Raw genomic sequence first — 12807 nt, 5'->3', positions numbered from 1 at the left:
AAACAAACAAACAAAACAAAACTCCACACTTGTGCCACAGAAGCATCCTATGTTTGGATACACATCCCAAGAAAACATTTGCTCTTGGGAATTTCTGAGTCTTGGAGCATTCATATTAATAAAAATATATATTTAAAAAATAATAAAAAAAACACTTAAAATACATCATATTTTTTCCTGCAGAGCAGACCTTATTCGCTCTAGAAATCATGTTCTTGAGAACTGGTTTAAAAACTGAAATCCACATAAAATACACATGTGAATTCAGTGAATTTAAACTTTCATAGTTTCAGAGTTAATTAACCACTCCAAAATCTAGACTTAAGTGCTGGAATACAAAACACATCAAGAATGAACTGTCTATGCAGAATTACTTTTTGTTATGGTGAAGTGTAAAAAAGCCAGCTAAGGCCACATGGGAAATGAGTATTTTCCACATACATACACTTATGAAAAACAGCTGTTAGAAAACACGAAGAAAAAAAACTTTTTTTGACCAAGCATGAAAGTGAGAAAGCATCTCCCAAAACATTCATTTTCACAGTGTTACAAGTAGGTGGATGAAGCAAACGAAAAGAAGCTACAGTCAAGAAAAGCTCTGTATTAAAACTGCAAAGTCTGGTAATCAACCAGAACTAGAAATGCAGCTCCCCATCCCCCTGGAAACACCATGTTCTCTACTGCTTCTTGGCTCACTACATGCATTAGGGGTTTTTTTACAATTTCCATAAAGACAAAAATCAAACCATATGGCTTGTGCCAGACATACTTGCCCATGTTGTATCTGTTTTCAAACAGCAGACACTCATCAGACATCTAATACATGTGATTAGCTGGTAGGAAAACAAGAATTCAATCTTATTATTAAAAAATAAGAAAACTGGGTACTTTTGCATGCTTGCCTGTGACTGAGAAAGATGACTGAATAACCACTGGTTCAGCAGGTTGAACATATGCTCACATACCAGCTCTGGGCCAACACTTTGGTCTGAAAACAAGACCAGGCTTCTCGGAGCATTTCAACATATGCCTCTCTTGTGTAAGCACTTACATAAACAACATCATATACGTTTTATTCTCAATTGATCCAGTAATGCAGGACCTCACTACTAAAATAAAAATTTCAGAGGCACATTTCTGACACCATGTAAATACCTTCCTTTTTTAACCAGAATCCCACCCCCCCACACCTTGAGGTATGGTCCAAATGACTGTTAAGCCCTTACAGCCCAACTTACAGAATGCAGAACAGGGCACTGCATCACAACTGTCTCCTTTAATAGCTAACAGAAGCAGCAGCCTGATTGGTCAATTATTTTCTTCCACAGGTATTCTCAGAGACCTCTAAATGAGTACATCCACTAATATTTTAATAGGCTTCTATAAATCAGCCTCGGACAAAGCCTACTACTAGCCAGAGGCACAGTACATTTCACTTTTATATACAGGTGACCCCCAAGGTTCCAGTTTCCTCTCCAGAGGTAGTTCTGTCATTCTGTAGATGCTCTGCAATGGTTCCCACAGCAATAGCCAGTATTAAAAGAAAGATTAAAAAACTCTTCAAGTCACCAGCACAATCCTTTATTTGTAGTAGATAAGGTATGTAACTACAGCAGTTCAATATTCTTTGCTACCCTCTTCTTAATACTACTTTCAAATTCATGCAAGAAATAATTTCTGTGCCAGAGTTCATATGGATTTGTGCTTACTAATTTTATCTCTAAAACCAAGTTATTTACACAAATCACCACAAGGAAAGTATGTTTTTTAACATGCCCAGAAAAGAAAAACAACAAACTAAGCAAGGGAACAGTGAAAGACAATTCACTAATTTAGACAGCAATACAACGTAAAGCATCATGCTTGCGATTCACAGATGTAAAGTTCTTAGAACATATTTATAAAAAGGCACGCTTAATGATTTAATGTTTCAATGTGGCCTGCAGTTCCACATCTGAATTCTTCTGAGACTTTACCATCAAATTAATTTTTTTCCTCACAATGGCATAACCAGTGGATTTTAAATTTCACATTAAAAGAGACAAATGTGAAAATTAATCAACTGCTAACTATTTTTCCTGGGAGGGTTTGTATCAACTTTAGTGCCCATGAAGTATGTCAAATTGAGTGTAGAGACCCAACTGTGACAGTAGATGGGATGTGTCCAAAGGTGTTGAATGAGCTGGCTAACATAATCAAGAGACTGCTCTCTATCAGCTTTGCAAAGGTGTGGCATCTGAAGTCATAAAGACTGGAAGAGTCAAGTCTTATGCTCACCTGTAAAAAAGCACGAATGAAAATGCAGGAACTTGAGATCATTCAGCCTCACCTCAGTCCTGTCTTGCCAAAGTACAGCACACAAATTTTAAGCAACTCTTGCCTGCACACGGATATCAATCCATGTTATACAAATACAGTGAAATGTATTTCATGTGAAAATACACATGGTTAATACACATGGTCAATGTAATTCCACACCTTTGCTGACTTAAAACACACTGACATCAAGAGTAATATAACCTGGTATGCTCCAGAAGAGCTACAAACACTAAATTCACTTAGATTTAGAAAATCCGGAATAAAGCAGTAGCTTCAAAGTGTAAAACTTACTTGAAGCCCCACATACAAACACCATCTGCTCTTTTGCAAAAGAAATAACATTTGAAATAACATTCTTTTCCTCTTACTACATGCCATCACAAAGAGAATAACTTTATTTATATAAAGAGCCCACAAAATGAAGTTCCATAAAAACAGGAACATATGGCCAAATAATTCTGAACAGCACTTAGCATATTCATCTGTAAAATAAGAACTATAATGGGTAGATAAATACACCCAAGTCTACTTGGAAACTGACAGTATACACATGGTTTTATGCAAATAATTTTTTTTTCCTTTTCTAAGAATTTCTCACCCATCACTCTACACAGATACTTATTACAGTTTTGACAAAGTTAATCTTTTCAAACCATAAAATTGGTCTATACCACCTTACATCATCTTAGCCTAAGCTGCTGCATAAAAAATATTCCTCTCTTTCATAAAAGTCAAATTTTTATCACCAGTACAAAGATAAAGCTTGAAACGAATTTAGGCATTCCCTATCATGAATATCAATAAAAAGTAGAAAAGGTAGAACCTGTGTGGAACTACTTAGAACATTAAATAAAATGTCTAAATATAAACTTAAGAAATAATAATTTGCAAAATAAAAAGCAGTCATGAAGGAAAATATGTACACACTTATGAATTACTTCTTGCTGCTAGTAAGGAGAAAAACAATGCATAGTCAAACATCTCTACCTTCCACATGCACTCATGAAGGATTTTCTGTCATTACAGCATTTGGAATCACTTTCTTTTTTTCAACAGTACTTCATACATCCATCATCCGCTGCTTTCTAAGCCATTAAATACTTCTCATTGCATAGTATCTTACTGGCAAGTGGTTTAGAATTTGTCGACTAAGCCCTAAAAAAAACAACACACTTTTGCAGACTTCTCCAACTTTCACATTGATCAATACTACAACAAATATCTAGCTTTCTGTTCAACACATAACATGAAACTTTCTGGATACTTGCACATTATCACTTGAGAAAAGAAGCATAACCATCTTCAAACTCTCAAAAAACCTTCCAGCTGCAGTCTTTTCCTGCTCTAATTTGCTGCAGTATTAGAACCAGCTGGATCTCATTGAATACATGATTCGGTTCACCAAACCACACTCTTTAATCAATCCTCTGGTCATTGCTTCAGTATCTTCAGGGATTTAAGCAAAAAGACAGGTTTCAGTGAGTGATGTGGGTGTACTTGAGTCCTTTTCATTTATTTTGACAATCCTTTCATACTGAGGGCTGATTCCTCATGTTTTCTCAAAAAAGCTGGAGTTTATACAAGACAGTCTTATCTGACTTGCACTTCAGCTTCATTTCTGCTCTTCCTGTCAAACTTAAGTGTCAAAAGGAGTTTTCACTATTCTGATTTACAATTATTTTATTTCTTCTTATACTGCTGTTGTGGTTTAACCCCAGACAGCAAGTAAACCCCATGCAGCCACTCACTCACCCTGCTAACCCGAGTGTGATGGGGAAGAGAAACAGAAGAGTAAAAGTGAGAAAACTTGTGGGCTGAGATGAAGACAGTTTAATACGTAAAGCAAAAGCCACACACAAGCAAAGCAAACCAAGGAATTCATTCACCACTTCCCATGGTCAGGCAGGTGTTCAGCCATCCTCAAGAAAGCAGGGCTCCATCACACCTAATGGTTACTTACAAACACCATCACTCTAAACGTCCCTCCCTTCCTCCTTCTTCCTCAGCTTTGCATGCTGAGCATAATGTTGTATGCTATGGAATACCCCTTGGGTCAGCTGTTCTGGCTGCATCCCCTCCCAACAACTTGTGCTTCCCCAGCCTACTCACTGGTGGTGTGAGGAGCAGAAAAGACCTTGACTCTCTGTAAGCACTGCTCAGCAGTAATTAAAACATCCCTGAATTATCAGCACTGTCTCCAGCAAAAATCCAAAACATAGCCCCATGCTAGCTACTATGAAGAAAATTAACTCTACCCCAGCCAAAATCAGCACAGCTGCCTACAATTCCACTAAGCCTAAGGCCTAAAAGTATACCCTGCTAAAGGCACGTAAAGCTGAGCACACTAAAAACCTCAGAACATTCATTCTGGCTCTTCACTGGAGGAGATAATGCATTATAACACAGATATTTCCCTGAAATCGCTGCAGGATCTACAAACCCCTCCTTGCAAACTCTCCAATAACTACACACACACACACATGCACAGAAAGCTCTTCTGTTAACCAGCCTGCTGTACTCAGCAGATTTCTAAAGCAGCCCAAGTGTTCTCTTCTATTAAAGTTCCTCAGTGACAGCAGGATTTTTTTTTTTCTTTTTTTTTTTTTTAATTTCACCTTTCTTTCAGACTCTGGACTTCGATCATCTTTATTTCCACAGAAATTTCATGAAAACTGGTAAGATATCTTAGCAACTGGCATGTTAATTTAGTATTTACAGACAATGGCCAAGATGTACTAATGCAGAAATTGAGTGTAATGACATCTTTCTATTGCTGAATAAATTTGTTGCCAACATGACTTAGCAATCTTCAATCCTCAGAACAGAACTTCTAAAACAGCTTGTTTCCAAGCATTTTAGATGTTTTAAAAGTCTTCAGTTATCTATCATCAGCTCTGTTTGAATTTCAACAGTATCCTGGGTTAAAGAACCATATTTCATTGTTTTCTTTTTATGTAGATTTATCTATTTATACAGAAAGAATATTACGATCATATATTTTGACTTCTACAGAACATGGACATAGGGCCTCAATTTTTATTTAGGTACATCTTAAAGGAAAGGTATCACATTTATATTAGTTTTGAATACTTGATGAATATCCTAACATAAACTGCAATAAATTTCCCTCATTGCTGAAGATGCATTTCTTATTTCTACTGCAAATGTGCATGGCTCATATTTTAGCCACTGAATCTTGTTATACCATCATTTTCTGCTTCATCATAGATTTCTATTCATAATGCACACATGTAAACATTGGAATCAAGTCCCTCCTTGCCTTTCTTTTTGATAACATTTAACATATTGAGCTCTTAGAATTTCTCCCTTAGGAACTATTTTCAACCCTATTAATTCTTACAGTTCTCCGAATTCTCTTTAACATCCTCCTTCAAGTATGAACACCTAAACTGGACAGAGGATTCTTGTCCAGTTTAGGTGGATAAGATCTCATTAATTGTCCACCTTAATTATGAGGAGGTGTGATAATAACTGGAGTGATCTCATTAATGCCAAATACAAATATGCTGTACATTTTTTGCTCAGTCTTACACAGATTGAATCATATTGAACCTCTTCCTCGAAAAGGTCCATAAATTAATCCATATTTACATGGAAAATATTTAACTAAGAAGCTCAAAACCATGAAGAAAGAACAAAGGAACAGACCCAACAATTCTACCAATTCAACCTCCCAAATGACTCTCGCATATTTCCCCTCACCCTATAAGCATGTGGTTAGGTGGCATTTCCCTCTGATTTTCAAGCAGAAACCATAGAAGAACCATGGCTGAATCCTTTGGCTCTGTACAAAGAAGAAATGCTGCACTTACTAGTGTAGAGTTAACCAGTCAAGGCTTTCTGAGGTCAACAATCAAAGTCAGGATATTGACCTACATCACAACTAATGGATCAATAATAAATAATAGCATATTCTGACTTTTATTCAGCTCCTGTACTTATTCTGTGCTTCAGATACTCACACAGAATTGCAACCATGTTTGTACAAGAAACCACAGCAAACGGTGCTCGTGAACCTTTATTTGATTACTCCTTAACTACATTTTCAGATATTCAACTCTTGACATTTTTTCCCCTACTAGATTCCAGCTGACCAACAGATCCCACGGCTAGTACATGGCTTATAGAAAATAACTACTTTTCTGCACTCAGCCTGGGCTGTAAGAGCTGTACCTGATTTTTACTTTATAGTAATGGGGAATGAACCTTTCCTAATTCCCTGCATAGCAATGTTAACCAAGCATACACAACTGACAGAACCAGTAGATGTATATTTGAGAAGAAACAAACTGCTTTAATGCACATAATTGCATTAAAGCACTTGGATTCATTAAAGTTGCTAATGCTCAAAGAATAGAGTGCATTGTTTTCAACTGATGACAGAATCGGAGACCAACCAGAATGTTTAGGTTGGGAAAGACCTTTAAGATCATCACGTCCAGCCACTAACCTAGCACTGCCAAGTCCACCACTAAACCATGTCCATAAGCACCACATCTAGAAGTCTTCTAAATCCCTCCAAGGATGGTGACTCCACCACTTCCCTGGGCAGCCTGTTCCAATGCTCAACAAGTCTTTCGGCGAAAAAAAAAATTTCCTAACATCCAATGTAAACCCCTCCTTGCACAACCCGAGGCCATTTCCTCTTGTTCTATCACGTCTTATGTGGGAGAAGAGACTGCCCCTCACCCTGCTACAACGTCCTTTCTCAATCAGAACACTAAGTTACTTAATGGAGCCAATTTCCATGTCAAATTTCAACTCTCAACCACTTCAGCAATGCAGTTAAGAAACATGAAAATCTTTAAATTAGAGGGAAAAACAGGAGAGGAAAATGTTTCTTCCCCTCCCTTTATGATGTAAGTGCATGGTGGGAGCTGGGGGAATCAGGGCTTTTTCACTGTTAAATAGTATATCTGTATTGATGTGAGCTTTTATGCTGACATGCTCTGGAAATCTAAAGCTTCTGAATCCAACACCAGTCCTGACCTTAAAAACAAAACAACGCACAAAAAAAAAAAAAACCCACCACCACACAAAAAACACCACCACCACAAAAAAAAGGAAATCAAAACCCAAAAATATCACACAGACATACGAGACATGCAATCACAGAAGTTAGGAACAAAAACAAGTGCTTGCTTTACTGCTCTAGCAATCTCACTGAAGTTTTTCAAAGAGAAATATAAGTGGACAGAGGGAGAGAAGAGACATCACACCTAAGAGATTTTGATTCACGGAAGTTTGGTTTGCAATCAGAAGAACACATACGTAAGTTTCAGAAATTCATAAACACAGGAGGTCCAAACAAAAATACAAATATCAACAAAGCAGTTTTGCTGCAGAAACCATCAGCCAACATAGCAGTCACATGAACGAAGCTGCAGTGAGTGCACGATCCATGTAAGTGCTAGTTCAAAATTTTATGTCCATAAAAGTCCATTTCCTCACCACAACACAAAAGAGTTCTGCAATTCCCACTATTGGCACTTCATACGTAGACCCAGTGGGTGCTGGATTGCCAACAACCTACAATGAAGTTACACAGTTGGTCCCCTCTGTACATGGCCACCTAACCAAAGGTTTGGCACACAGTACTAGAACAAATACGACTCACATTCCTCACACCAGTTACCAGTTTATACTGAAACCCACCAGGCAAGGAATCAAGCAGAAATAGTCCCAGAGAGCTACTTCTTCCAATAGATCAAACACACAACAAAAGTCAAATGCCAGTGAAAACAAGAATGGCACCACTGTATCTCCACATGGCAGGAAAATGAAACTTTGCCCCTTAAAAATATGGACATTCAGTAGCAGTTCTGTATCTCACAGCTGGAGATAACACCTGTATTTCAGACTTTCAATTACAGTTATCTTCAGGCAAGTGTTATAATCTTTGTTTTACAAATCAGCAAACGAAAGTAATCTGCACAGGAAGGTAACTTACAAGTTCCCAGTTTTAAGTTCTATCACTAATACAGAGCCATGCTCCTAATAATCTCAGTTTTAAATATACATATATTTATAGATTCATGTGCGTAAACACCAAAGGCTCAGCACCGATTCTGTACTAAATAAATACACCTTATTGCAGGAATACTGTCTTGGCCAACAAACGAACATTTAGAGGAGGAGCTCCAGAGCCAATGATAGAGTTTGAGGATCTAGAAGATGTCTATTTGACAGATTAACCATAATGAAGATCTCCCTGGAGATCTACTCCCTGGAGGGCTACATCTGCATCAGTAAGAACTACACTTCTGAATCAAATCTGTTTATTGGGGGGGGGGGGGGGGGGATGCACTTTAAAGGTCTATTTTTGTCTAGTCTCTATTCATACCCCAAGGTTATTTAAGAAGGGGAAAAATAATGCAGGTATGCACCACAGTAAGTGACAAAGCTAAAACTTCAGCTATGAAGATTAACAGAGCGAGAAGGCATATGACACTCACGAATCCTGAGCATCTTTCTATCAACTTAGACAATTCTGACATTTTTACCACTTAATCCTTTTTTCTGCTTTAGATAAACAACCTGGACCCAACTCTTCAAAGCAAATAAAACAGCCTGCCAAAAGCACAAACGTAAGTATTGCTTCATCATCAAGCAGTTTGGCCTGTTAGTAATGTCCCAGCTTACATCTTCAACATAAAACTATTTTCACATTAAGGATATGGAAAAGAAAAAAAAAAAATGCAAAGTTTACATAGACACTTAAAACAAGAAAAACTGATGAAAATTGGAGAAAAATGGGTTTCTGCAGGTTTGGGGTTTTTTTCTTTTTTAAGATAATGTTGTGTGTATAGCTCTACAGCTATTAAAAAAAAAAAAACAGCTGAAAAACACTGCAAAAGGTCTGCTGCAAAAGATCATTCTTGGGCTTGTTTCAGGTGATTAACTTTATGGTAGATTATCATAAAAAGTTAAGACATTTACTAGGAATGTGATCCACGACCAACATTCAAAAGATACTCTTTAGTCTTTTGATGATACTGGAGATAAATGCTGCTTTACAGATGCACTGGGACACATAAAAAAGCTCTTTAGATTAAAATTCTAAAAATAGATATGGCATTGCTTGATTTACAGGACTCCAGCATCGTTACAGTTTCAGCCATCTAATGCTTTCCATATGCTAACCACTGAATAAATAAATTTGCCTGTAAATGCAAGAAGTATGTACCAAGTAATAAACAAACCAACATGAAACAGGCTGCTCATATTAGGGTAAAATCTAAATTCTTTATTTCTTCCCTGAATATTTCTGTCCAGATGACTCAGCAAAAATGCTGCACTTTTCAGCTGAAGTCAGCATGATGCCTCAGCACTGTTTGCGTCAACCCTACAGACTTCACAGAGTACATTTTAATTAGGTTTGAGGCCATCTCTGCTCAGAGAGACTTGCTGTACAAAAAAAAAAAAAAATACTGAAGTCAAGTAGCTCCATATGGATGGAGAAACCAAGACGCTGAGGATCACACAGCAGGACTACAGTGTTATCCTGAACTGAAACTTGTGAAATTACTCATTGGTGTTTCAGCTAATCTGAGCCCACACAAGACGAGGGAGGGAAAAGCATGTTTCCACCCAGTTCATTTGTTTGATGGCTTCCAGAAAGTTTTCAAGATGTCACGTATCTATGTCTTGGAGTTTCATTTTTAATATTTAAAAGCTTTAAGGAGCTAACGCATAAGTCAACACATAATTTCTAAATCTAGCCGAGACAAGGCTTGCGTCTGATTTCTCAACGCAGCTGAGTGAACTGAAAGCAAGTAATAAAACGCTCCCAGTAAGTCTACGCGGTAACTCGGGAGCTAAAAAGAGCGGGAGAGCGCAGCTCAGTCTCCTCCAGCACGACACATTTGCAATGCAGATTTACCTGTTGCACTGCACGTCGCAGCGTGCTCGGGCCTCCCATCGGCCAGGGCAGAGGATCCCCGCCGCCACCTCCTCGTTAGCAGGCGGCACCGACAGAGCAATTAGCGCGGGACCCGGTTCCCCGGCACCTCACCGCGCCGTGGGGCGGGGCGGGCGGAACAGCCGCAGAGCACGTCAGGGTGGCTCGGAACGGCTGTTTTTCTACCGAGTTGAGCGTTACTTGCAGACAAACACTCACCAAGCTGCCGCACTTTGACGAAGTTTTCCCCCACTGCCGGCGGCGCTGGCGTGAGGACCAGCCCCGGCTGACAGCCGGGCTCCGCGACAGCTGCACACCGACACACTGACCTCCCACCCGGGAGAGGGGGCGCCGATACTTGGCGGTCCGAGCCCCCCCCGCCCGCCTCCTCCCCGCGCCGCCGCGCCGTTACCTGCCCACCCCGGGTGGGTGCCCCGGCGCCGTACGGCTGCCCCGCGCTCGCCGAGGGAGGTTTTCAGCAGCCGTAAAGCGGGGAGCGCGCTCTCCCCAGCGGCGCGGCGCCGGCGGCCGGGCAGGGGCCACCTCACCGCAGGAAGCGGCCCTCCGGGCGGGCGGCGGCGCCGGGCTTCCCTCGGTTGCGGGGCGGGCTGGGGGCGCCGTGCCCCACCTCGGCTCCATCTCTGGAGCACCGGACTTGCGCGCCGCGGGGCTCCCTACCTGCGCAGAGAGCGGTTCCCGCCGCCGGGAACGGACGGGCTTTGCCCTTCCCGCGGCCCCCGACCCTCGCCCAGACAGCCAGGGGCGAAGCCTAAGAGGCGAGCGGGACCCTGGTCCCGGGGAACGTGGGGAGAGGGAAAATCTAGAAAGCTTTTCGCACGGTGTGCCAACAGGTTGTGCAGGTTGTCGTGCGGCCGTTACCAGAGCCTGCAGCTGTAACTCCTCTAGTTCGAGAGGATTTTCCCTGCCTCACGATGTAGATCGACAACATTTGACAGATACAGTGGTGGTCAAGCCTTGTGTTAGGTCTTTTTGGTGATAAATTGGGATATGCAGGGGTTTGTGCATATCCAAGTTAACATGGTAACATGCTCTCTACTCACAGACCCACCACGCTGGAGGGGAGGTGAGAGCTATCAAGTGTGCTCAGAGCCAGGCACGACCCGCAGGTTTTCCCAGCACAGCGCCGTGGGAGTGAATATCTGGGCGGTACGGTCACGACAGCAATGCCAGCAGGACCAGAAAACACAAGTGCAGTTTTATGGGTGTCTGAACTGCTGCAGTCATACTGCTTTCACAGAGCCTCTAAATGTAGATAAACTTTGCGCTTCAATGCGGTCGCATTACAATAGTCTCTCCTTATAAAAAAGGAATTTCCTCAATACAGATTAATGACTTAGTTCTGCTTGTAAGCGTTTTGCTGGGCATTCTGTCCTAAATCTGCGGTTTGTCTTGTAATCCAGGATGCTACCATGCAAGCTGCAATGCTCAGCTGTCTTCAGCAAAGGCAGGAGAAGGAACAGCCTATTAATTTTCACTGCCTGAAGCCAGTGAATACTCTTAGGTATTGTTTACCCTAAGAGAATTAGCTATAGAAGTATTAATTTTAAGAGGGGGAAATATGTCAGGAAACGTTTCCCAGAAGGACATTTATGACATATCCACCACCATGGGGGGGGGGGGGGGGGGGAAGGAAAACGATAAAAAGGGAACAATTAAGATGTTTTCCCTACTGGATAATAAGAACTCCTGTTTAAAAAAAAAAAAAAAAAAAAAAAGACATCTTAACCCAACAGCTACTGCAGAGAAGGCAAAAAACAGTGTCTTTTAAAAGTCTTAAGTCTTCCATGCATATGGTATGCACACTAGCACACAGAAAAGCAAATTTCAGGCATTTATAACAGAAGTAGCTTCTGCTAATAAATTATTAATGTGAAAGTCTGGTTGGAATACTGTAGTTCTGAAAGCAATTTCAGAAAGCACAGAGCAATGCAGTCACTGCAGAGCAGGTGAACTAATCTACAATCCTCATTAATAAAGCAGTTTTTCCAATATTAAGCAGAAGCAAAACAACTGCAACTGGTGGCATACTTTTCTTGCCCAAGGAAACAGAAATCTCTCAGGCATTTATGTAAACAAATATATTTACTCAAAGCATGATTCATCAGGGTTTGTTCACAATTTCTCTTCTGCAAGAACATGTTACAGTTCTGCTCCTTCCAACATTCTTCCTTTTTCTAGACTATCTACAGGTTAGAGCCGTGGCGATGTACTGGTTCTGTTAGTCACAGCATAAGTACAGACTTGAGGCTTTTGTGTCATGTAGTGTAAGTCAATCTTGCCCATTCTGTGTGAAAGGCAAAGACTGACGTTCAAAACAGATTTACCATCACCACAGTTCTGCATTTCCTTGCTTCAGCTGTAAATCACTGCTAGATAGTCCAGAGTTTGGCATGAGTGTGAGCTAACAGTGCGGCAGAGAAATTGCCTCCAAGAGCAAATCAGTGCACCAGCCATAACTCCAAATGTAGGATCCAAATGCATTAGGTAACCAGAAAGCTGACTGCTTGGAGTCTCATGCCTCTGCTCCATCTTAGTCAAAAATTCCT

The 12807-nt window shown here is 40.6% G+C and overlaps 1 protein-coding gene across 8 annotated transcripts in view; it reads right to left on the bottom strand.

Moving 5' to 3' along the window:
• Positions 1–10709, bottom strand: part of NAALADL2 (N-acetylated alpha-linked acidic dipeptidase like 2) — a 494598-nt gene extending 483889 nt beyond the window's left edge. For 5 of the 8 annotated variants that reach the window (XM_030494654.1, XM_030494663.1, XM_030494664.1 and 2 more), the window contains exon 1: positions 10223–10583. The gene's annotated coding sequence lies outside the window, so the exon portion shown is untranslated. Of the gene's footprint in view, positions 1–10222; positions 10584–10652 lie in introns of those variants that run through there. The other 3 variants (XM_030494655.1, XM_030494657.1, XM_030494656.1) reach the window with 2 other exon arrangements.
• Positions 10710–12807: the final 2098 nt, after the last annotated feature.

This window comes from Strigops habroptila, chromosome 8 (genome assembly GCF_004027225.2).
Source record: "Strigops habroptila isolate Jane chromosome 8, bStrHab1.2.pri, whole genome shotgun sequence".
Lineage (NCBI taxonomy): Eukaryota > Metazoa > Chordata > Aves > Psittaciformes > Psittacidae > Strigops > Strigops habroptila.
This window is presented reverse-complemented; position numbering and strand designations above follow the sequence as displayed.